Genomic DNA, 23,250 nt, shown 5'->3' with positions numbered 1-23,250 from the left:
ACAAGCTGGTGCTAACAGCCCATAGCACCAATTTACCCGCGATAGTAGCCGCAAAAAACATTGCCACAGACGACCCCGGCAACTATCGCTGATGAGATGCAGAGTAGGCGTGCCTGTGCAAAGGGCTGTGACAACACCACTCTGCAACATTCTCAACGACCAGCCAGGTCTGCGATACCACACAAAACATGCGATGAGGTACGTTAGCAGCAGGAAACTAACTCCTGCTCTGACCTGGTGCAAAGTCAGACCACAACCTGCACCACAAAAGTGAGCCCAGCCCACAGCCACACCTGAAGGGCAAAAGATGCCATGGAGCCACTGATCATGCAGCTCGGAGCCCCAACATGACCACAACATCCACCGCCACCACCCCCAGGAGCCCCCACCCCGGTGTACCCCCCAGGCAAAGACATGCCACATCAACTACACGGAATCATGTACCAAATAATCCACCTGATGTCGCACAATCATATCTGATGACATGTATGTGTTACAAAAATGAGCATCACACATTCACCTTCAAATCAACAAATTAAACTTTATTCAAATAAACACAGAACATAAAAGAAGACACATGGCGGCTCCCCTCGTGACAATCTGTAGGACACAGCCTGCAAGACAAAAATCATGATGAGAAGGTGTGTCCTGTGCACATCAATGAACAGAGAGAGAGCAAAGGAGAGGGGGAGACACAGAGAGAGAGAAAGAGAGAGAGAGAGTGAGAGACTGATAGACGGACAGAGAAGGGGGAGAGTGAAAGACAGACAGAGCGGGGGAGAGAGTGATAGACGGAGGGAGCGGGGAGAGAGTGATAGACAGAGGGGGGAGAGAGACACAAAGAAAAGAAGAGACTGACACGTAGAGAGAGTGCTGACACTGCGCACCCAGGTCAAACTGCTCACCTGCTGCCACTGGTGTGTCTCCAACCACGTGCTGGTATGTAGTGCAGTTCACCAGGTCCCACATCTGAAACATCCATCATCTGAAACAGAGTCCAGATACAAGAGTAGCCAAGTACATACAATTGCACATGACATCATCGCCTGTCCGCCCCTGTGCACCCAGGCAGCTGTACCTCGGCCCCTCCCGCTGCACAGCAGTGCATGCCCACCCCTGCGCACCCAGGCCTCACCTTCCGCCACCGGAGCATAGAAAAGACGGCTCACCACATACCGCTGCAAGCCCCATGCCCGTTGCCCACAGACAGGGCACATCAGGCAGCCTGGCTCCACGGGCCACCAGGTCTCACATTTGGTGCTGGGTCTCGATTTTGCCATGGCAGAGGACATACCAGTGCACAGGGCATCATCGTAGTTTGCACACCCGCTCAGCACTTACGGTGCCTCTACCTCAGTGCACCGAAAGTCACCGTGAAAAGTCATGATGATGATGAGGAGGAGGAGGGGGAAACATGGAGGCCGTGTAGTTTGCGGTCGCGGAGGCTCCAGATTACGGAGGGGAAGTTATGCGGGTTTGGAAGTGAATAGCCCATGGATTTGAAATGCGGATGTTTTTGCACCCACTGAGCGTGCGCTGCTTCAAGCAGCACCCGCCGCAATGTTAAATATACAGGATGTGACCGCCAGGGTGGCGGTCACAACCTAATTGGCACGGAGGGACTGCCGCTGCCCCTGCGGACGGTCCCTCCTCCTCTAGGGTGGCGGACAGACAAAAGTTCGTCTGCCATCCTAATGAGCCCCTAAGTATGGATATACAGAGGGTCCATAGAGACCCATATAGAAGGAATGTCAACAGAGCTAAACCAAGGAAGATATTGGTAAATTTCCACACCTATAATTTCAAAGATGAAATCCTTCTTAAGGCCTTAAAACAAAGATCCCTGAATCTAATTTTCAAAAGATTAATAAAGAAATAGGTAAACTACTACTGGGGTGGTCTCATTGGCCTCTATCCATCTTTGGGAGAGTTAACATCATCAAAATGACTATTCTCCCTAAAATTACTTTCCTATTCCAGAATATTCCATTGGTATTAAAGGATGAGTGGCTCAAACAAATTCAATCTAAGATATCTCGCTTCATTTGGGCCTCAAAAGAAGTACTTATCTCATGGAAAAAACTGAGACGACAACATGAGAAGGGGGGCCTAAGGTTGCCAGATCTATCTTATTATGCCTGGTTTTTTTTATTAAAAGGATGGAAAGGGCTGTTTGAGGGTCCAGATGACTCAGAAATAGGGAAGATGTATGCAGCAATGCCAAAAAATGTAAAAGGGGGAGAATATGGCTTTATCCATAAATATGGAGACCCGCGCTTTTTTAAAAAGATTTGTTTAAAGACCCTACAGAGCTTAGCAGATACGTGGCATAAAGTCAGGAGAGAGTTAAAAATTAATTATTATCGTGGGTTGGCGCCAATTTTTGACTCTCCTGGATCCCCAGAATAGGCTATGGACTGTATGGTGAGTCCATTAAAGAACGCAGGAATTACTATGTGTAGACAATTGACAACGAATGGTTCCTTAATATCCTGGGAAGAAAGCCAAACACTGTATAATGGCCCACTTTCAAGATTTAAGTATCTGCAAATGTTGAGCTGGAGTCGTACTGAAGGCCGTGGAGCCGGACTATACAACAAACTGGAAGAAAGTTTGGTAGCCAGGGGAGCCTTCAAAAAAGAGGTGGCAAAGGGTTATTGGCTGCTAATGGAGTTGGCAGAGGGATATTTCAACCTTCAGGCCGAGCTGTGGGAGAGGTGCTTGTCAGGAGAGCAGATTCAAGATTTATGGCAAGTAGTTGTGACATACTATACTCCACAGTCTGACGCGCGAATTTAAGGCGGAACCACCTCTTTTGTACCCATAGGGTCTAATGGACTCCGTACAAATTATTTAAACTGGGGAGCGGGACAGCATCTAAATGTCCGAAATGCAACAAGGAGAAAGGTGATGATATTCACATGTTTATGTTCTGTCCGGTGATCCAGGGTTTCTGGCGAGATGTAACACAATATTCTCTATACTTGGTGAAGCACCACAGGTAAGTGAATTGCTGGTCTTTTTTGGACTTACAAATAATTATGTATCATTGTTAAAAAATACAAAAAAAATGATTTTCTACTTAATACTACTTGCTCACAGAGAAATTTGTATAAACTGGGTAAAGGCTAACCTCCCCTAGAACAATAGAATGGCTGGCTTCAATTAGATACACTAATTTGCTGGATAGAATGCATAAATGTAAGCGAAATGCATTCTGGCTTCCTTATGAGGAATGGGTACAGGAACTAATAAACTAATAGTCCAATGATTAGGCCTCCATACCATATTGTCAAATACTCTGGTGGTTGCCGATGGTGGATTGGACTAGGCACCAATGGTTGAGTAAAGATGGCAAGGTGTAGAGTGTACCATTCCAGGTCTCTTAAAGATCACTAGAGGCGCCTCTGGGAAGTGATCAAGGTTTGAATTCCTGAATACCTGGGCCATGGGGACTAAAAAAAAGAAAGTCACCGTCCCGTGGCGGTGTGCCTGTGCCCGCCGCAGAGCATCAGGTGCCACTAAGTCTGTGCCCCAAAAGACATGGACCCTCTATGATTAGGTAACGTGGTACGAACACCATCATGTCACCTCCGAGCTTGTGGAATGTGATGTTGCAGGCCCCTGGGTCCCCATGCCCACACGGATACACCCCGAGAGATGTCGGAAATGGCATCAAGCAAGTGCGCCCCGGTCACATGTCCTGTGACGCTTGTGCTGGATGGGTGTTGTGTGGGTGTACACCAGCCATGAGGGAGTGGCTGTGGCATGCTGACAACCAGACCTGTGACCAGAAGATCACTACATGGAAGTCCAGGCACATGTAGCCTTGTCTGTGAATGTAAGCGTAGTGGGCTGGCCTCGCGTATGCCAGTCCCACGTAAGGGTTTGTACAAAGACCCCGGGGCTCAGGGCGTAGTTCCTTACAGGGCTGGACAAGGAAGTCAAAAATGTGTGTGTCGCTGTGGTGGAGTCTGCACCACCCGGACAACATTCGGCAATGTGTCACCCTATGACCCAAGTCCAATGATATGAGCCACATCAACATAAGAGTAATTCACTGACCCTACATTCATCCCTACTACCACACTTGTAAGACCATAGGCATGACATATCTGTGTGAATCAGAATATTTCATGCACATTCGGTGGAGTGTTGCATCTGGAGCAGCACAAGGCCATGCAAACCCCACTTTACATTGTTGGCTTGTGGAGGGCCGGCCAGAGTCCTTCAGTGAATGACAAGTCCAAAGGAAGAGGAAGTGTTCACTACGCAGTCTGATTGCTGTGTCATTGGCGATCACACAGTATATGGCAGTCCATGTCGAGGTCCAAGGTGAGTGTCGCAGGGGTGCATCGGGGGACAGTGGAAGGTGATGATGCAGAGGGCAGTACCAAGCAGAAACCAGCCATATGGCGGAGATGAATGCTACTGCGTCCTTCTTACCACAAAGGAGGTTTCATTTGCATCATCGTCCTCTGCTGTTCCATGTGCCTCACGTGTGGATGGTGGTGTTCTGTCTCCAGCACTCTGTGGCACTGACACCTCAGGGGCCGGAGGTTGAATGTCTGCTGCACTGTGCAGCACTGACACTTCAGGGGGCAGAGATGTGGATGTAGTGGTAGCAGCAGCATGCATCAGCGCCAGGCCTAGTGGCAGCAATGCCCTGAGGATGGTTTTGAGGTCATTGAGGAACCCAGCTACCACTTGCTGGTGTGCAGCCGTGGCAGCCGCTCTTTCTGCATTGGCACGCACCATGGTCTCCAATAACCTCTGCATGTGTCCCAACTCCCGGCTGACATAGCTGGAGCCACTCTGACTGGACAGTTCTTCTAGTCTCTGAGTCAGGGCTCCAGCCATGTCAGCCATGGTTCATTTGAGAGCATGGAGTAGACTGTGGGTGTCCGTTTGGAACTGTGAGTGGGCCCTGATGGGACTTAGACACCCACGTATGGCATCTAGGTTGTCTGCCATGCGGTCGAAGCCCACCCGCACCTGTTCAGCCAGCTGCTCCTGGCACCCCAACATATGGCATTGGAAGGCCATGCGTTCTTTGTGGGGGTCCTGGGAGGCAGCCGTGGTGGTGGGTGCTGCATGCTGTGTGGTCTGTGCAGGGGGTGGGGTGTCCTTGTTACAGCTGGGCTAGCCTGCTCCTGGAGGTGTGTTGCGGAGGCTGCCAATGAACTCCTTGAGGGTGTCGGAGTCAAAGCTAAGGTGGTTCTCTTCATCATCAGAAAAGAGAGGGTCGGGCTGCTATGCAGGACGTGTTGATTCTCCCTCTGCAATGTGAAGAGGAGATGCAGTTTAACATAGTGTTCAAATTACAGACTGCATGACTGTGTACATCGTGGCTGTTTGGGAGGAGCTGCCTATTTGATGGAGGTCAATGGACATTTCGACAACAGACGTGTGTGTGTTTGTACTTGTACATTATCAAGTCACATTTCACTTCAATGCCACTTGTGATTGGCCAGTGTCTAAACCCAGTCGGCACCAGTTGTGTCCTGTGTTCTGTTGTGGACGTGTTGCGGTTTGTGCCACATTGTTGTCAGTGTTGATGTGCTCTGCCTGTTATGTGTGTGTGCTGCATTTTAGGAAAGTCGCCCCTGCATCTCTGATTTTGCTGCCCCTTCTCTATTTCATGCGATGTGCCTTTGACTTCTCTGCTTATGCAGTGCTGAGATGTTGCATACTTGGGTACATTGGATTCTTGGTGGGAGTTGGGAGTCTGGTGCATGGTTTGTCCGCAGATGTGCTCTCCTTAATTGTGCATTGTGCCATTGTGCCCATCTTCCCCCGTCCCCCCAGTCCCTGGTCGTTACTCAACCTGGTGCTGTTGTGTCCAGTAATGTTGAGCAGTGTCTGGTCCCCCAACTTCTGCCACCGTCTCCCCACTGATGACTGTGGACACCATTTCCTTCATGTCGTCCAGCTCCTCCTGCGGTGCAGGACTTCCACCTCCAGTCTGCATTGCTGCCTTCCGGTTGTTTGCGAGTTTCAGCTTAGTTTCACGCTTGACGTCATTCCAGCGCCTCTTGACCTCTTCCATTGTCCTCTTCAGCACTCCCACTGCATTCACCTTGTCTACGATGGAAGGCCATAGTCCATTTTTTGTTGCTAATGACACAGTGGAAGTGACGAACTATTGTTGATGGTGTTCTACCACCTCCATTATCAGGATCCTGTTTTCCTGCGGACAGAACCGCTTCTTCCTACTCTGCTTCTCCTTGGCCTTCCCTGAACCAGAGGTCTCAGCTGTTCCTCCCGGGGGCTTGGTGGGTTCTGGTTCTCCTCTGTACTTGCTCCGGCACCATCCAGTGTGCTTTGCTGTTGTTTGGCATTTGTTTGTCTGTTTTTTTCTACTTTTATGGTGATTTTTCCCGCCTGACAACGGTGAATTGCAGGCCTGTAGTTGGTTTTTGCTGATTTTTGTACTGCGATTGGCCTCATGCAGGATTTTTTGTGTTCGCGTTTTGCATTTTTGCGGCGTGGCGTTGGTTTTAACGAAGACATTTGATGCATTATCTAGTGACTATCGCATGGTACCGCTGTGTTGAGAATGCTTTGTTAACACTGCGTAATTTTCCTGTGATAGATTGCGATGTTGGGAGTTACGTTTAAGTTACTTTTGTGATGGTTATCACATGTTCTTGAGAATATGCCCCAGAGAACACTAAATTGTACATGTTGTGAAAAGCAACGTCATGCATTCAGTTTGTTTGTGTTGATCTGTGCTTCCATCACAGGATTTTTCCCTTGACTGAACTTTAATTAATGTGGCATAATAGCATGATTTCAGACATTTTCAAGTAATAAGTGCAGCACCAAATGATGGAACTTATGGGACGGGGTCAAGACGCCATGAACGACTGAAGGCTGTAGTGTGAGCGCCAAGCCAGTTTACGATGACCTGCACTGGCCTTAATCCGTGCTCTCCCTGGGCGGGTGCGACAGAATCTGGTGCCAGCAGATGAGAGGACACAGGAGGCGACCGGGGAGGATCATAAATGGTGAAATTCAGCCTGGAATCAGGGAACCAGCATCTGTAGCTGTAAACCAATATGGCAGTTGGCTGGTAAAGGTGGACAGAGCCCATGGAGCATATACAATATAGCCCCCGTTGAGGAGACACATGAGTAAACAATGCATTCTGTTGAGCCATCATACACTGGAGAGATCCTGTGTGTGGCCCAATCACCTAATAACACACAAGGCCTAAACCAATGGCAGACCAGAGAAGACACAGGCGTTGTGTCGAGGAGAAGTCCGATACACCTTGGGTAAACACTCCACTAACAACGGGAGTGCTGATGGTCTGGTGCATGCGCAGGTAGGGCCTACAAGACACAATGAATGAGGTCAGACGCAAAGTATATTAAACGCTGCTGCGCTGGGTCCTCTCCTGAGATACACGGCCGCGAACCTTTATTTTATGTTCCCACATAACATGGGAAAACCAACATTTCACACGCCACGGGTGAGCCGAAGCACACTCCTGGCTGTAGTAACAGTTGTGGTCACACCCCAACTAACGTATCACTATGGGCAATACTACATATCAGACGTGCTTAACAACATGAACTATGAATTATGATGAAGTATTCACTCTGACCACAATCTCCACAGATCACTAAATACGGTACAGTTCCAATGTGCAGCAGGCTTTGTGTGACCTTAAACTGTGCCGACATTGACTGTCACCTGGCTCCGCGGTTCAAAAGCAACCTTCTAGCAGCGGTAGTCTCCCAGTCTGCTTGACAGCTGGAGGTTGCCCCTTAGCCCATACCTGGTCTGTGCCTAACGACTTGACTTGATCTCTGTCTCTGTGCTTGCAGGATTTTCCACTGGTTCTTGACGGGCCTCGGAGTCCTTACTAGTGAATCCTCCTCATCTGGTTCAGCTTCTTCAGGTTCAACTTCCGACCATCCTTCCCTGTCCTGAATATCCAGTCTCTCATCGCTACCCAGGGATGTCGTACCTCAGCAGGGATAGAATCTCTTGAATGTTGAGACGTTCTGCGTTATTGATTCTCGCCCCCTACGCGCTGTGACTTGAGTTCCTCTCATTAAGGTGATATGCCATGAATCCTTCTCAAATGGCAGCCTAAAGTTGCTGCCTGGATATCGATCTTGGACTAGCATGAGATCTCCAACTTTCAGACTGGAACTTTTTGCTCTGCGGTGACGACTGGCTTTGTCATTCAACTGCTTTCTCTGCCTATACACTTCTTGGTCATTCATGGCCACAGGGATCCACTTCGGGTGACCAGGAATGGAGTTTACAATTACTCTCCCTATGGAGAGATGACCGGGGGCCAGACCGGTGGCGGAATGGGGGATTTGTCTATAGTCCCTCCAGAATTAGTAAATGGCTTGTTCAGCGGACTCACCACTGGCAGTAGCAATTATGATGACTTTATTCAAAGTCCTCTTGAAGCGTTCAGCCTCTCCGTTGGCTTGAGGCCACTTGGGAGTGATTTTCTTGTGAACGTCCCTAGCGAGGTGAAATAGTATGTGATTTCCTGCCCTTGGAAGGGAGGTTCATTGTTGGCCCTCAGCTCTTGAATCAGGCCGTGCGTGAGCATTATTTTTTCTAGCTTCTGTGTGACTTCAGAGGCACTAAGGTAAGATAGTACATCAATCTCCGTATACTTAGAGTAGTCATCAATTCCACTAGAGTGTGTCTCCCATGGCTCCAAAAATCCATGCTGGCACATATCCAGGGGCCTTGGGGACCTTGTTCTGTCAGTATGGGTGATGGAAGGCTTGATTCCCCAGTGGCTTGACACCATGAACAGGACCATACTGTTTCCTCTTTCTCACCCATCAGGGGGAACCACACCTTTGTTCGGAGGCGTCCCTTACTCAAAGAGATCACACTAACTGTAACACTGAAAATGTGATCTATCTCATTACTTGCCCTTGCAAACTACGCTATGTCGGCATGACTAGTAGGAAGGTTAAACTTCGAATCTGTGAGCACCGATCAAATGTAAGATGTGGAAAAGCAACAACTAAAATGAGCAGACACTTTCTCGAACTGAACCATACCCCAAATGATATGCAATGGACCATCATTGAACACTTGGATGGCGGCCATAATAATAACAACCGCCTATTTGAGAAAGAACAGCGATGGGTCCATAGGCTTGGGACCCACCAGCTCGGACTCAATGATGATATCCCATGGAATTCCGTGATGCAATGAACGGAAGACAAACGATCTATGTAGCTTAATGTCAGACAGCTAGGATAGCGGTTTTAGCTCCCTTTGAGCTTTGCCAGATTTAACCACAAGTAATACGAAGGGTCTGACTACTGCCAGCTTAGCGGTTGTATTCCCCTCCTAGCTTTATCATATGTAACTATAAGCGATACGAAACACTTAAGCGACACTAGCCATATCTTATGCCCACATAGGAATACCTTGTAACTGCCGCTTCGATACTTTAACGGAGGGCTGTCCCAAATACCTACAACATTTGGGAAACGGCATTGGAGAAAACATAAAAATATATTACCATGGCAACAGACGCTCGTGTTGCATTTCCTGATCAGGTAACGACTTCGTCGGATGACGATGGTTCGTTCCGATTGGTTTACAACGCGGCAGTGCAAGCCCCCGACCACGCCCACCCGGAAGTAGGTTTCCGGTAACTTTCCAACTTAATGCTCTCCCGGCCCCGCGTTCACATCTTCGGGGTCCGGTAGAGGGAAGACATAGGTGCCGAGCGGGTGCCGAACGTCGAGGGCGTGAGTAGAAAGTATCCCGCTCTAATTTCATGTGCATTGAGCTAAGTATTACGACAACGCTACACGATTGATGGTGCTGTTTTCCCTTATTTTGACAAAATCGCAGGATGTGCCAATTACGTTCCCACCCCCCTCCTGAGAACCATGGTGAGAATTTCGAACACCAGAAAAGTGAGATATGTTTTACTTGAAAATTCGCATTCTGCTAGCACGGCTGTGCCTGCATTTTAACTTGATAGATATAAGGTTCAACACCTTTTGTTTTTAAATCAACCTGTTTTATTTAGCACGAATAGTACACAGCACTTCCCAGTGTGTATTATCTAAACAACCCATGGACTATGGTGGTGATAACGATATCGGTATTCTCATCACTTCTGTCCACTGAATCACATGTTGGAGCATTACCGATGTACAGTGCCTAACATCATCACTGAATGTATGTCTTGTCCTATCTGTATGTCTTGTCCTTCTTACCCTCAGGTGCAGAAACGCTCAAGTCGGAAGCCTCCTAAACCAGGAGTTATTAGGTAGAATGAATACTTCTTCCTAATTATTTTTGCACTTTTTTCACCATTTTTGTTAATTTTCACTTTCACGTCCCTAGGTTGGGGTGGGTCTCAGCGCGTCCATTTCCACCACGGTTTATTTCACTATTGTCCTGATGAATGCCAGGTAAAATCACACCGTTTCATGGCTGAAACATGTCGACTGATACCTAAGAAATTCCCACTCTATTAATTGTGGACGCAATTTCCAGACACATAATTTTAAGTCTTTCCCTAGTGATCATCCCAATAAAGTTATTATTTTTGATACACTACGGACTGTTTTTATCATTCAACACTCACTAGTTACTTTTACTTTCGCACAACACTGCCTGAACTCACTAAACCCGCTCCGCAGTAGATCTGGCGTCGTAGCACACCGAAGAGACACTCGGTCTCTTTGGTGGGCCCAATGATGAAGCATGTCATCACTAGGTGGTGAGTGAGGGCTTTCTAATAACCACTGAAACGTCTTAAATTGAAGCCGTTGTTTTTGCTCCCCTTTTGTGGTCGTGCTTGAACCTTTAGCATTGGACACTCTTCTATTGTTTATTTGTTACTACTGGGGTCTAAGAGTGTCACTCTACGCTCCCCACCTCTCCTTTTGTTTAACTGTCCCTTAGTTTTCACCATCCCTTGATGTCCAGCATGGGCAAGTTGGATTACTTGATTAGCCAACGAGGCAGGGATGACTAGGCGATGGCCTCGCAACAGGTACCCATTATTATCCACACTCAGTTCCTGTCTATTGTCGTACAAGCTTTCAATCACACGCCATGTTTCTGGGGTGAGAAGAGCCCATTGACCTTTGAACTGATGCCACTTGTTTGTTTTTACTGCCTCCAGAGTTGTTTGTAGACACTCATCCTGAGAAGTAGATTGACACAGGTCTTGAAGCAAAATGGGCATCGGGCATCGAATGGTCCACGACATAACGTACATATTCCTCAGTCTCTTCCGCATCTTCTTCTTCGCTGGACTTGGCCATGCGAGGATGTCCGGACACGTAGTCTGCAGGATTGTTTGCTCCGGGTTGATACTCGACCCTGCAGTTGTACTCCTTCAGCTGAAGTATCCGTTTCTCTATTCTGGGTGGAGGTTTCGACATAGTTCCCATGAATAGGAGAATCAAAGGCTTGTGTTCGGTAGTGACTATAAAGGGTTTTCCATACACATATAGATGGAAGTGGCGACACCAACAGTGGATTGCAATGGCCTCATTTTTTGCCTGAGAATACCTCTGCTTGCGATGGCCACTGGAGCTCATTCTTCCTCCTCGCCTGACCGCTGCATCAGAACTGTTCCCAGTCATCGATGACCAGCGTCAACTGCTATTAGGGTGTTTTACTGAGAATCAAAATATTGGAAGGTGGTGAAACAGGAGAGAGCATCTTCAGTGGCTTGGAATGCGACATCTTCATGAACCGGCCACAGTAGTTGACCATGCCAAGGAAACTGCACATCTCGGTCACATTGCTGGGTGCAGGGGCATCTTTGATATCTTTCACTTTCTCCTGGTCGGGGGCAACTCCCTCTGAGGAGAATATGTATCCAAAGAATTGCAGCTTCTGCAGGAGGAACTCAAAATTGTTGCAGTGGAGAGTGAGTCCCGGGTCCTAAATTCTTTAAAGCAATTCTCAAAGCCCGGTGTTGTTTTCTGGTATTGACTTTGCATGGATCAGAATGTCTTCGCTGACGTTGACCACTCCTGGAAGATTAGTGATGAGCGCTTGGATGGTGTTCTGGAACACCTCTGTGGCGCTCGGCACTACTAAGCTCAGCCGCCGATATCGCCTTAGGACCACGTGTGTGGAGAAGGTCTTTATGTAGTGTGACTCTTCTTTAAGACTAGCTGGTGATATCCTGAGTGGAGGTCAAGTTTGGAGAACCAGCTGACGCCACTGAGCTCATCAATGAGGTCATCAATGGTTGGAGTGAGATGCCATTCCCTTTTAATCGCGGCATTACGGAGGCGCATGTCCACGCAAATTCTCACCTCTCCGAGTTGCTTGGGCTTCGGTGTGACAACAATTGGCGACACCAAGGAGGTGGGTCTTTTCACCTTCTCTATGATGCTTGCTGCTTCAAACTTGTTCAGGTCCTTTTCCACCAGAGGCCGGAGTTGAAATGCGATGCACCGGTGTTGTAGGACAACTGGTTGACCTGAGAGGTCAATGTGCAGGTGTATCTGTTTTCCTTGCAGGCATCCCATGCCATTAAATACCTGGGCAAATTCATCAAGGATGTGATTGATTTCCTCTTGGTGTATCTTGAAGGCAAATGTGACGATGCCCAAGGCCTCTGCTGAGGCACCACAGAAGCATGCCGTGACCATCTTGCGTCACATACACCTTAGACTCAATAGAATTTTGTTCATATGTGAGGGTGGTCTTGAGTTTGCTTTTGATGATGAGCGGTCGATTCTCCCCATATGCAAAAACTTTGACTTTTGCTGGGGATACGGAGGGGAGTTCATCTCCCTATACACTTCTAAGGACCTTATGTTAATGGTAGACCCCTTGTCCACTACTGCAGTGGAAGGGTGTCCACCCACTAGTATTTGGCATTGGGTTAAACACCTCGACGGCTGAGATGCCGTGCCAATGGTGAAAAATGAGTGGACGGTGTGTTCTTCACTCTCATCATCGTCCATGTCACTGCTTCTTTATTGTTGAGGGTTGATCACAGGGTTCGTCCTTTGTTGGCGCGGCATACATTCATAAAGCATTTCAGAGACCGCCACCATTTCAGAGCCCTTTTCCGTCTGGTCGTCTGTCCTACCAGCGGAAATCCGGCAGACAGTCTTTCCATCCACCGGGGCCCCCCCGCCATCGTACTATGGCGGGGGAATGGTAGGCGGGTGGTGGGAATTGCCAGGCGGATCACCCCCGCCATACGAGCAGTGGCGATCCACCTGCTATGATAATGACCCCCTTAATGTTTAGTGTAGTTAGTTATATTAAAATAATTTTAATGGGAAAAGAAAAATATATATTTTAAAGTTCAGGGAATTCAATTTATTTTAAGTAATGTAAGTAGGTACACTTAAATAATTAAGTTGAATGACCAGCAGTTTTTATGACTAAATACTAATTGGAGTGGGAATACTAAATTAATTAACACTATCAATGCTACAGCAATTCATCCTCTGTGCTGCAGATCCTTGAATTCCATTGTTCATGACGAGCTCAGCTCGTCATGAGCACACAAGCAGTGTACTGCATGGCGAGCTGAGCTCGTCATGAGCATGGAAGGGGTTAAGTTTAGTATCCAACAAATACCCCAAATTAATACTGACAGGAGTGGGAATAGTAAATTATTAAACTTTAGTGTCCAGCGCCTATCCTTAAATAATATTACCTGGAGTGGAAATAGTTAATTAATTAGGTTTAGTGTCTAGCATCTACCCATAATTAATAGTAACTGGAGTGGGAATAGTAAATTAATTAGGTTTAGTGTCTAGCAACTATCCCAATTTAATACTAACTGGAGTGGGAATAGTAAATAATTAAGTTTAGTGTCCAGCACCTACCCAAAACTAATATTGACTGGAGTGGAAATAGTAAATTATTAAGTTTAGTGTTCAGCACCTCCCCCAATTTAATACTAACTGGAGTGGGAATAGTCAATCATGAATTACGTTTAGTGTCCAGCACCTACCCCAATTTAATACTGACTGGAGTGTGAATAGTAAATCAATTAAGTTTAGTGTCCAGCACCAACCCCAATGTAATACTGACTGGAGTGGGAATAGTAAATTAATTAAGTTTAGTGTGTAGCACCTATCCCAAATGAATACTAACTGGAGTGAATAGTAAATTAATTAAGTTTTGTGTATCCAGCACCAACCCCAATGTAATACTGACTGGAGTGGGAATAGTAAATTAATTAAGTTTAGTGTCCAGCAACTATCTCAATATAATACTAACTGCAGTGGGAATAGTACATTAATTAAGTTTAGTGTCCAGCACCTACCCCAAATTAATACTGACTGGAGTGGAAATAGTAAATTATTAAGTTTAGTGTTCAGCACCTACCCTAATTTAATACTAACTGGAGTGGAAATAGTAAATTAATGACATTTAGTGTCCAGTACCTATCCCAATGTAATACTTGCCCGAATGTGAATAGTAAATTAATTAGGTTTAGTGTCCAGCATCTACCCCAATTTAATAATAACTGGCGTGGGAATAGTAAATTAATTCAATTTATTTTATAGTAATTTAAGTAGGTACACTTAAATAATTAAGTTGAACGACCAGCAGTTTTTATGACTAAATACTAATTGGAGTGGGAATAGTAAATTAATTAAGTTTAGTATCCAACAAATACCCCAAATTAATACTGACAGGAGTGGGAATAGTAAATTATTAAACTTTAGTGTCCAGCACCTACCCATAAATAATGTTATCTGGAGTGGAAATAGTTAATTAATTAAGTTTAGTGTCCAGCATCTACCCATAATTAATAGCAACTGGAGTGGGAATAGCAAATAATTAGGTTTAGTGTCCGGCACCTACCCCAATTAATACTAACTGGAGTGGGAATAGTAAATTAATTAGGTTTAGTGTCCAGCACCTACCCCAAATTAATACTGACTGGAGTGGGAATAGTAACTTAATTAAGTTTAGTGTCCAGCACCTACCCCAATGTAATACTGACTGGAGTGGGAATAGTAAATTAATTTGGTTTAGTGTCCAGCACCTACCCCAATTTGATACTAACTGGAGTGGGAATAGTAAATTAATTAGGTTTAGTGTCCAGCACCTACCCCAAATTAATACTGACTGGAGTGGAAATGGTAAATCAATTTTGTTTAGTGTCCAGCAACTATCCCAATTTAATACTAACTGGAGTGGGAATAGTAAATAAATTAAGTTTAGTGTCCAGCACCTACCCCAAATTAATACTGACTGGAGTAGAAATGGTAAATTTTTACGTTTAGTGTTCAGCACCTACCCCAATTTAATACTAACTTCAGTAGGAATAGTAAATAATTAATTACGTTTAGTGTCCAGCACCTAAGCCAATTTAATACTGACTGGAGGGGGAATAGTAAATTAATTAATTTTAGTGTGCAGCACCTACCCCAAATTAATGCTGAATGGAGTGGGAATAAATAAATTAATTAAATCTGGGGGGCCATTAGGTTGGCGGGCGGACTTCCGTCCGCCTGCCCGCCTGCTCGCCCGCCACCCTAGCGGTGCAGGGACCGCCCGCCAGTGGTGCGGCGGTCCCGCCCCGATTAGGATGCTACCGCCACCGTTGCGGTGGCATCCTCCCTTCCCAGCATTGTGGTGGGCGGCACTCCCAGCACCGCCCGCCACAATTCTGGGAAAGCACTGCGTGAATTGTCATGCACAAGGTGATGGGCACTGAGAGGTGCCTGCCACCATGTCAATGACAATGCTGGCGGGTACCATAGGTACCCCCATGTGCACCCCTCCACCCTCCCAATACCCTGGTAGATTAAAAGGAAAATTGTGAGGTTATGCCTTTCTTTAGGAAATCTTCCAAGGGGAGGCAGGGAGACAAAGGGACTCCTTTAGGCCATATGTTTTCCACATTTCCAGGAGACTCTGACAGAATAAAAAGACATTGTCAGGAATGGGCAGAAGGCACAAAGACTTCCCTGGTTCTATGGCCACCAGATGGCTCTTTTGATAATACAGTGATAGCCCATGTAATATCATATATTTTAGGAGCATATAAGGGAGATAAGAGAACAAAAAGATTAGCATAATTGGACATGTGGAAGATATTCAGTCAGGATTCCCATGTAGAAGCCACAGCACCACCCCGACATATTCTGAGATAATTAAAGGGCCCTTATGCCGTCACGATTTGTATCCATCATTGGCAATGGAAGATGAGGAATCCACTACCTCAATAGACTCAGTGGACCCTGATGTTCCAGCTTTAGGCTATAAAGATCTGATATTAATTCCCTTGACTGACATAAACAAAGTTACACCAAAGGTTGATGACTTTTTAAAAATGGGGAAGGTTGATCTTGCTCAAACAATTAATAAAGACCCTCTTAAACCTGAAAAAGTATATGAGGGAACAAAGTCCTTAACAGGAGACATTTCAGTACAATTAAGACAAGACAACACTGGGAAATTGCTGGAACAAATTTCAAAAGAGATATTAGAGTGGGATAGCAAGATTCCTCAAACTTCAAGTGCGGGAAATGGATATTCTACTAGCACCCCACAGGTGAAGTTTGATTTAGAGCACAATCAAAAATATATCAGGAAGCGGATAAGGGTTATCGTGCCATGACCACCACTGTAAAGGGAATACAGAATAGAATTAAGAGATTAAGCCTTATTGCTGATGACTGTTCAAATATATGTAACTCCATATCATTTAAACCAGATGCAAAGCCAGTTGTAAGGGATATAGGATATGATCTAGAAATCAAGAATGTGACAGGAGAGGATGAGAAAGATGAGGAAGAAATAAACTCAGAGGAGAGTGAAACTAGAAGGGTTCTTAACCAGGAACGCATGGAATTGTGGCAAGAGACTGAGAACAGAAATGCTGAAATAAATAGAAGAAGATTATAGGAACAAAGTGCTTTTAGAGAACAATTAAGAGGAGAGCAGGTGTTTCCCAGTAGTACAACAAGGTCTGGGCGTCCATTTCGCGCAGAGGGTATGATAGTTAGGACAAAGTTCCCCTCCAGCTGAAGTAAGATCCCTTCATGTACGAAATATGCAGGGAATGACAAGTTTTATACAGAGAAAAGAAAGGAAAGGAAACAGTGACTTGACACCCAATGAAATAGTAGCAAAGGGAGAAAATAGTTTGTATAATGTTCTCCCATTTACTAATAACCTTGCAGGATGGATAGCAGGCATGGTGCCACAGACGAACGTGCTGCCAAGAGCAGGATCCTTTGACCCTGAATTGATAAATATGGCTGATTTATGTATTTTTCAAGGTTATGGGGATCCAGAGTGGAATTATGATTACATGCAACAAAGTCTGTGTGTGTGGAAGAAATATGCTTTAAGGTCTGACACACCTTATGAGGGACATGGTGACAGGAATACCGCTGTAATGCAGATGCCACTGGTGTATAAGACGGAGGGAGCACAGCCTGTTTATGTTCCATGGCAACACGTGGATAAAGAAAATCTAAAAAAAAAAGGCCTGCCTCCATTACATGAAGGAGCAGGGAAATGGATAAAAGCATTTGAAAATGCAACAGCTGGGATACCTTTAGCTCTTGGAGATGTAAAGAGCCTTTTGAGCTCCATTATAGGGGATGAGGTGGATAGTATAATTGGAAGTGCAGGGATACAAGGAGTAACTATTACTAAAGGAAAACATGATGGGTCTGCTTTTGGAGTTGTGCGCTCTAGAGTGTGGACTGAATTAAGGACTAGGTACCCAAACCGACCAGATATTGGTCATTGATGACACAAACTATGTCTCCAGGACAGTCCTGTGCAGACTACATAACATTGATGAAGAAAAATTGGGAAGCAGATATAAGACCTGTAGACATGGGAGGTAGTTGTAGATTATTCTACAATGTTTTAAAACAGGGGCTACCAGGAGACATACAAGATCATTTAGATCAGGTTGTGGCTTTAGGTGTAAAACCCTGGGTAGATATACAAGCACATATTATAAATCTTTGTAGAAGAAAGGAAGAAAAGGAAAGGAGGAATAAAGACCAAAGTGACAGAGCCCAAGCTAAACTGGTGACACAAAAAATACAGAAAAATGATAAGGAAAAGACAGGAAAAGAAAGGACTGTGCAGGTTCCTGTTGCAAACAGGGAGCAAGGAAGAGGTCAAAGAGAGGGGAGACAGATGCAAGGAAGAAGAAATTTTAAATGCCATTACTGCGGTAATATTGGACATTTTATTGCTGAATGCCGCTTTAAGAAGAGTGATGAAGCACAGAGAGTGATAGGAATAGGGAGAGGAAGGGGAAGACAAAATGTGAACACATTAGGGCCAGCGCCTCAATATGATCCTAATCAGTAGGCCCCCTATCCTCAATAACAAATAACTCTAATGCCACAGGTTTATATGCCACAACAGCAATTTGCTAATATACCTGTTCAAGGGGCACAAGCACCTGGTGTGCAGGCAGGAGGCCAGCATCAGGTGCAGACTACTGCACTGGTGAGCACAGGGAGTCAAGGACAAGGGGGAGTGATTATTCAAGGTGGAAACCCCTTTTATCAAGCACTTCATGCGTTAGCACTGGAAGATTCCTGGCTTTTACCCATGACTTACACCGCTTTCAAACAGTTAACCAACAAAGCAATTAAACAAGCGTCGCTACTAATGGACAAAGCTGCAGTGGTTGGTAAAAGCCATGCTTGGATTGTCTTGCTATCATACATCCATCTGAAACCCCATCCATATTTGCAAGACTGCTTCAGGGACTATTACAAAAGGAAATTAAGCCTGCTAAGGCTGGGTTGCTTTTTGAGTAAAGACCTTACCCCCAAATGGCTACGGTCGTGGCCAACACCCGACTGTCGCCTTTGTGGAAAAGGCGCGGAGTCACTACTGCACTTAATATGTATATGCCCGGCACTTCAGGAACTAAGAAAAACGCTCCTGCTACCACTTTTAAGAGACGCCCAGGTGAGAACTTGCAGGGTGGCTGTCATCAAATGCCTTAGTGGGTCTTGGATCCAATTATCCTGTAATACTATAAAATTTCTGGAGTATACCGCTCAAGAGCTGGAAAACAAGGCACCAACCAAAGAGGACTCAGGATAACAGGCCTGGCTATAGCCGATCATGGACCCTTCTTCACTTTGCTCAATGGATACTCTTTTTCCAACCAACTAGTATAGTACAAGTATCTTTTTTTTTTTTTTTTGAGTAAAAAAATTTAATGTGATCCAACTTACATTACTCTCCCAAGCTCTACTTTCCCCCTTAGATTATTTCTGCAAAGTTTGTTTGTGTAATTTCACGTTATTATTTTTAATCCGATTTGTTGTTTATTTTGTGCTGTTTTAAAAGATGTAAATGTTGACCGCATGGTGGTAAGTTCCACCCTTTTATGATTTTTTTACAAATCAAATAAAAGTATTAGCCCCCCATACAGCCTGATGGGATGCACCTGGGAATCCCAATAGGACTGTGGTAGCTAGGACTATAGACCCAGAGGAAGAACCAATGGTAGAAATGATTATAATGGGAAAGAGGTATGCTTTTTTGGTTGATACAGGGGTAACAAAACCTTGCCTCGCAGAAGGAAATGTTCCATTGCCCTCTGCCACCATGGATACACAGGGCTTCTCTGGTGAAGTACAGCGCATTCCATATACAACACATGTGCCCATAGAGGTGGCAGGAGTGCGAACGCAGGAGCATCGCTTTTATTCTCCAAATTCACCAGCAAATTTATTAGGAAGGAATATCATGTCTAAATTAAACATGACAATAAAATTTTCCTCTGATGGGTCCATGACATCTGATATACCAGGGCAAGTGAAATGTGGGATACATTTACTAAGAATAGCAGAGGAAAATGTGGTTGATAGGGCAGAGCCAGTGCATTATAAATTGCTAGCAGATGCAGTACTTGCGGTTCTGAAGACAGAGGAAATACTTTTAGGGAGATGGCTGGAATTGCCAGCAAAACTAATTTTCAGGAGACAAGCTGGTGGTGATGAACTAGGACAGGTGAATACCCTTTATCTTGAGTGCATGGAAATATCCAGTAGATGGGGCGCTCTGTTGGCATCAGATAATGATGGAGGAATTTGGAAGGTCCCGATTTTTCTTATGCCTGGTCTGAGATCACGGGACATTTCTGATTCAGAACTCTTTTCAGACGATCCCACCAGGACTGAGATAGTTTATACACACACTGCGCTCTTGTTAGTGCATGTTTACCTGCACAGACCAAGTTACCAGTTGTACAATCCCACTCCAATGATATTGAAGCACTTGCAGCAGGCCCATCTTGTCTCTGGACATCAGCTCCAGATGAGGTAAGACTGATACTATCTGCAGAACCATTTAAGACAAAGTTAAAGCCAGGTGCACAATTGCCACATGTAAAACAGTATCCACTGTCTAAAGAAGCAAAATAAGGTATTAGAGGGACAATACAAAGATTGAAGGATCAGGGAGTCCTGTATTCCTGTCCATCACCTTGTAATACAGCAATTTATCCTGTAAAAAGATCTACAGGTAATACTTGGAGGATGGTTCAGGATTTTCACCCTCTTAATGCCATAGTATTAGCAGAGTAACCCATAGTGCCAGACCCATCTGTGATATTGACTAATATACCAAGTAACATCAACTGGTTTTCTGTGGTGGATTTAAAGAATGCTTTTTTTTAGCATACATTTACATCCTGACAGTCATTATTTGACAGTTTTTCTGGTGAAAAAATCCAGTACTCTAGACTCCCACAAGGCTACTGTGAGTCTACATCTGAGTATTGAGGGATTTGTTAAATTTCCAGTCAGACAGTACAGTTTTGCAATATGTAGATGATTTATTAATATGCAGTAAAACAGAATCTGAATGTGTTCTGGACACTGTCAATCTCCTAACGCTACTTGCTACTAAGGGATACAAAGTGAACAGGAAAAAATTACAGTTTGTGCAAAAAGAAGTGCTGTATTTGGGCCAAGGGTTGTCTGCAGAAGGCAAAAAGATAGCAGGTTCTAGAATACAAACTATACTCAATCAGCTTCAGCCTAAGACAGTAAAAGAGATGCAGAAATTTCGAAGCTTTTGTAATTTTATACGTCAGTGGGTATTTGATTATGCTACCATCATACAACCACTATTGTATGAAATGAAGCAAGCTAAAACTGACAACACAGGCATACAGTGGAGTAATGACAGTGTAAATGCATTTCAGACATTGAAAGAAGCAATTGCTTCAGCCCCAGTGCTAGCAAATCTAGACTATACAAAGATATTTTTTCAGTTTTCTGCTGCCACAGAGGATTCCATGATATCAGTCCTTACTCAAAAATACCCAATGGGTCACAAGCCCGTTGCCTATATTTGTGGACTATTAGATCCAGTAATGAAAGGTCACTTTCCTTGTGAGCGAGTGCTTGCAGCAGCAGCTTTTGCAGTAGAAAAGAGTAGTACTATTACAGCAGGATGCCCTGTAACATTGTATGTTGAGCACTCTCCATTTGCTGTGCTGCAGAAAAGTAAAAGTACACTGACCACTCAAGGAGCAACAGGTTATGAAGTAATACTGTCAAACCCTTCTATCTGCATTGAGCGAGTTCACTCAGTCAATCCTGCAACTTTTTTAGTGCACCCACTAGAGCCAACTGATCATGACTGTAGTGCAACACTCGAGAAGGACGATCACCTGGTACATGAGGACACCTTGTCTGATGGCAGACAATTGATTATTGATGGTTCCTCATGGATAGACCAGGAGACAGGTAAAAGACATACAGGTGCAGCTGTTGTTGAGGCTATTGGTACACCTACTGATTATACCTTACACACTTTGCACCTCTTACCCTTACTGTGAAATATTGTGTAAAGACAGAAAAACGGTATAATGCTGTTGAAACGTGCATGTTAAAGTTGCACAATTGTATCTGGAAATTACCTACAGCCTGCTTTCAAAAAAGGTCTAAATGTGATTTGGTTTAAGTGTGTTTTCCTCTTCATTGTTTTCGAGCTGAGAATGTCTTGCCTAGGATACATAACAGGAAAGTCAGAACAGCAAGAATGTTTTCCGTTGTAGTCTGTTAGTTTGGTGTGTGAAGTCACTAACAACAGGAAAGAGCTGTTCTTTAAATAAATGTATGTAATCTGGGTGGGACAGAACGGAAAAGCAGGAAGCTTTTTCTATTGTGAACATTGTATTATATATGGATCTATTCCAAAATTAGTATTATTCCAAAATTAGTATTATAAGAAGTAGACTTGAAGTGTATGTTAGTTGAGACTGACTTGTGCTTTGCTCATAGCACATCACTCTCCCAGCTGAATTAGCCTGGCATGTGCAATAAACCTTTTTGTACTCCTTTTTGTTGCAAATATGGTGATTAAATGATTTGCACTGCTTAAAGGATTTTTTCCCGACACCGGGATGGTGATTTTGCCAACTTGACATTGAGGACTGCGAGCAAACAAAAAATGCCCGCTATGCTACGCTACCTGTTTTTGCACTGTGCTACAAGCAATTCGCGTAGTGGGTAGGAGCGCAAACTACGCATGCTCCGCAAGCGTAGTGTAGTACTACTCCCAGAGTTAGTTGTAGGGTATAGTTTGACTTGTTTTTGAAGGTATTAAAACATTTGCTTAGTTTGTTTGGATAGTTTAGGCTTGATTTGTGTGACAGATTGCTCCATTCTTAGTTGTTGGTAGCTCTGTTCTTTTTGCAGGGAGAGTAGGAGTTTGTGTAGGGTAGGTGTACCTCGTTCTGCTGATGCTTGGAAGGCATTATGCCATCCTTCAACAGCACTGTTGATTTTTGCCTCTTGGTTTAGTGTGCTAAGGTAGACATCCCACCATGGAATTTGGTATTTTGGTTGTCTCCTATGGCCTGATCTATGGAGTCTTCCCACCCAGGTATCTTCAAAATAGTCTAGAAGGGGACTTCATTTTTGTTCGTGTTGCTGGTAGTAAGGACTTTCTAGTAAAAAGTTGTAATGTTTGGCCACGTCAGTTACTGGGACGTAGGACAGTGCAATACGTTTTTTTATTTGGTATGCAAATGAACTGTTTGTCGCACACTCTACACTTTTGGGCCTATTAGGATGACGTGCGGACCTGAGTCCACCCGCCATCCTAGCAGGAACGGAACGGCCCGCCTGCCATGCGGCAGGCCCACACCCCTGATCATGATGCGACGGTCACCACGGCGGTCGCATCTGGCATTTTAACATTGCGGTGGGTGCTGCTGGCTGCAGCACCCGCTGAAATGGTAAAAAGCCATGTTGTGCATTTCCATGCACAACCCGG

At 44.9% G+C, this 23,250-nt stretch overlaps 1 protein-coding gene across 4 annotated transcripts in view; it reads right to left on the bottom strand.

The window, feature by feature from the left end:
• The window catches only part of LOC144755185 (caspase-7-like), a 237,730-nt gene that overhangs the window by 79,833 nt on the left and 134,647 nt on the right, over positions 1–23,250 (bottom strand). The window lies entirely within an intron of this gene.

This window comes from Lissotriton helveticus, chromosome 5_1, assembly GCF_964261635.1.
Source record: "Lissotriton helveticus chromosome 5_1, aLisHel1.1, whole genome shotgun sequence".
NCBI classification, from domain to species: Eukaryota; Metazoa; Chordata; class Amphibia; order Caudata; family Salamandridae; genus Lissotriton; species Lissotriton helveticus.
Note: the sequence above shows the minus strand (reverse complement) of the source record. Positions and strands in the feature narration are given on the sequence as shown.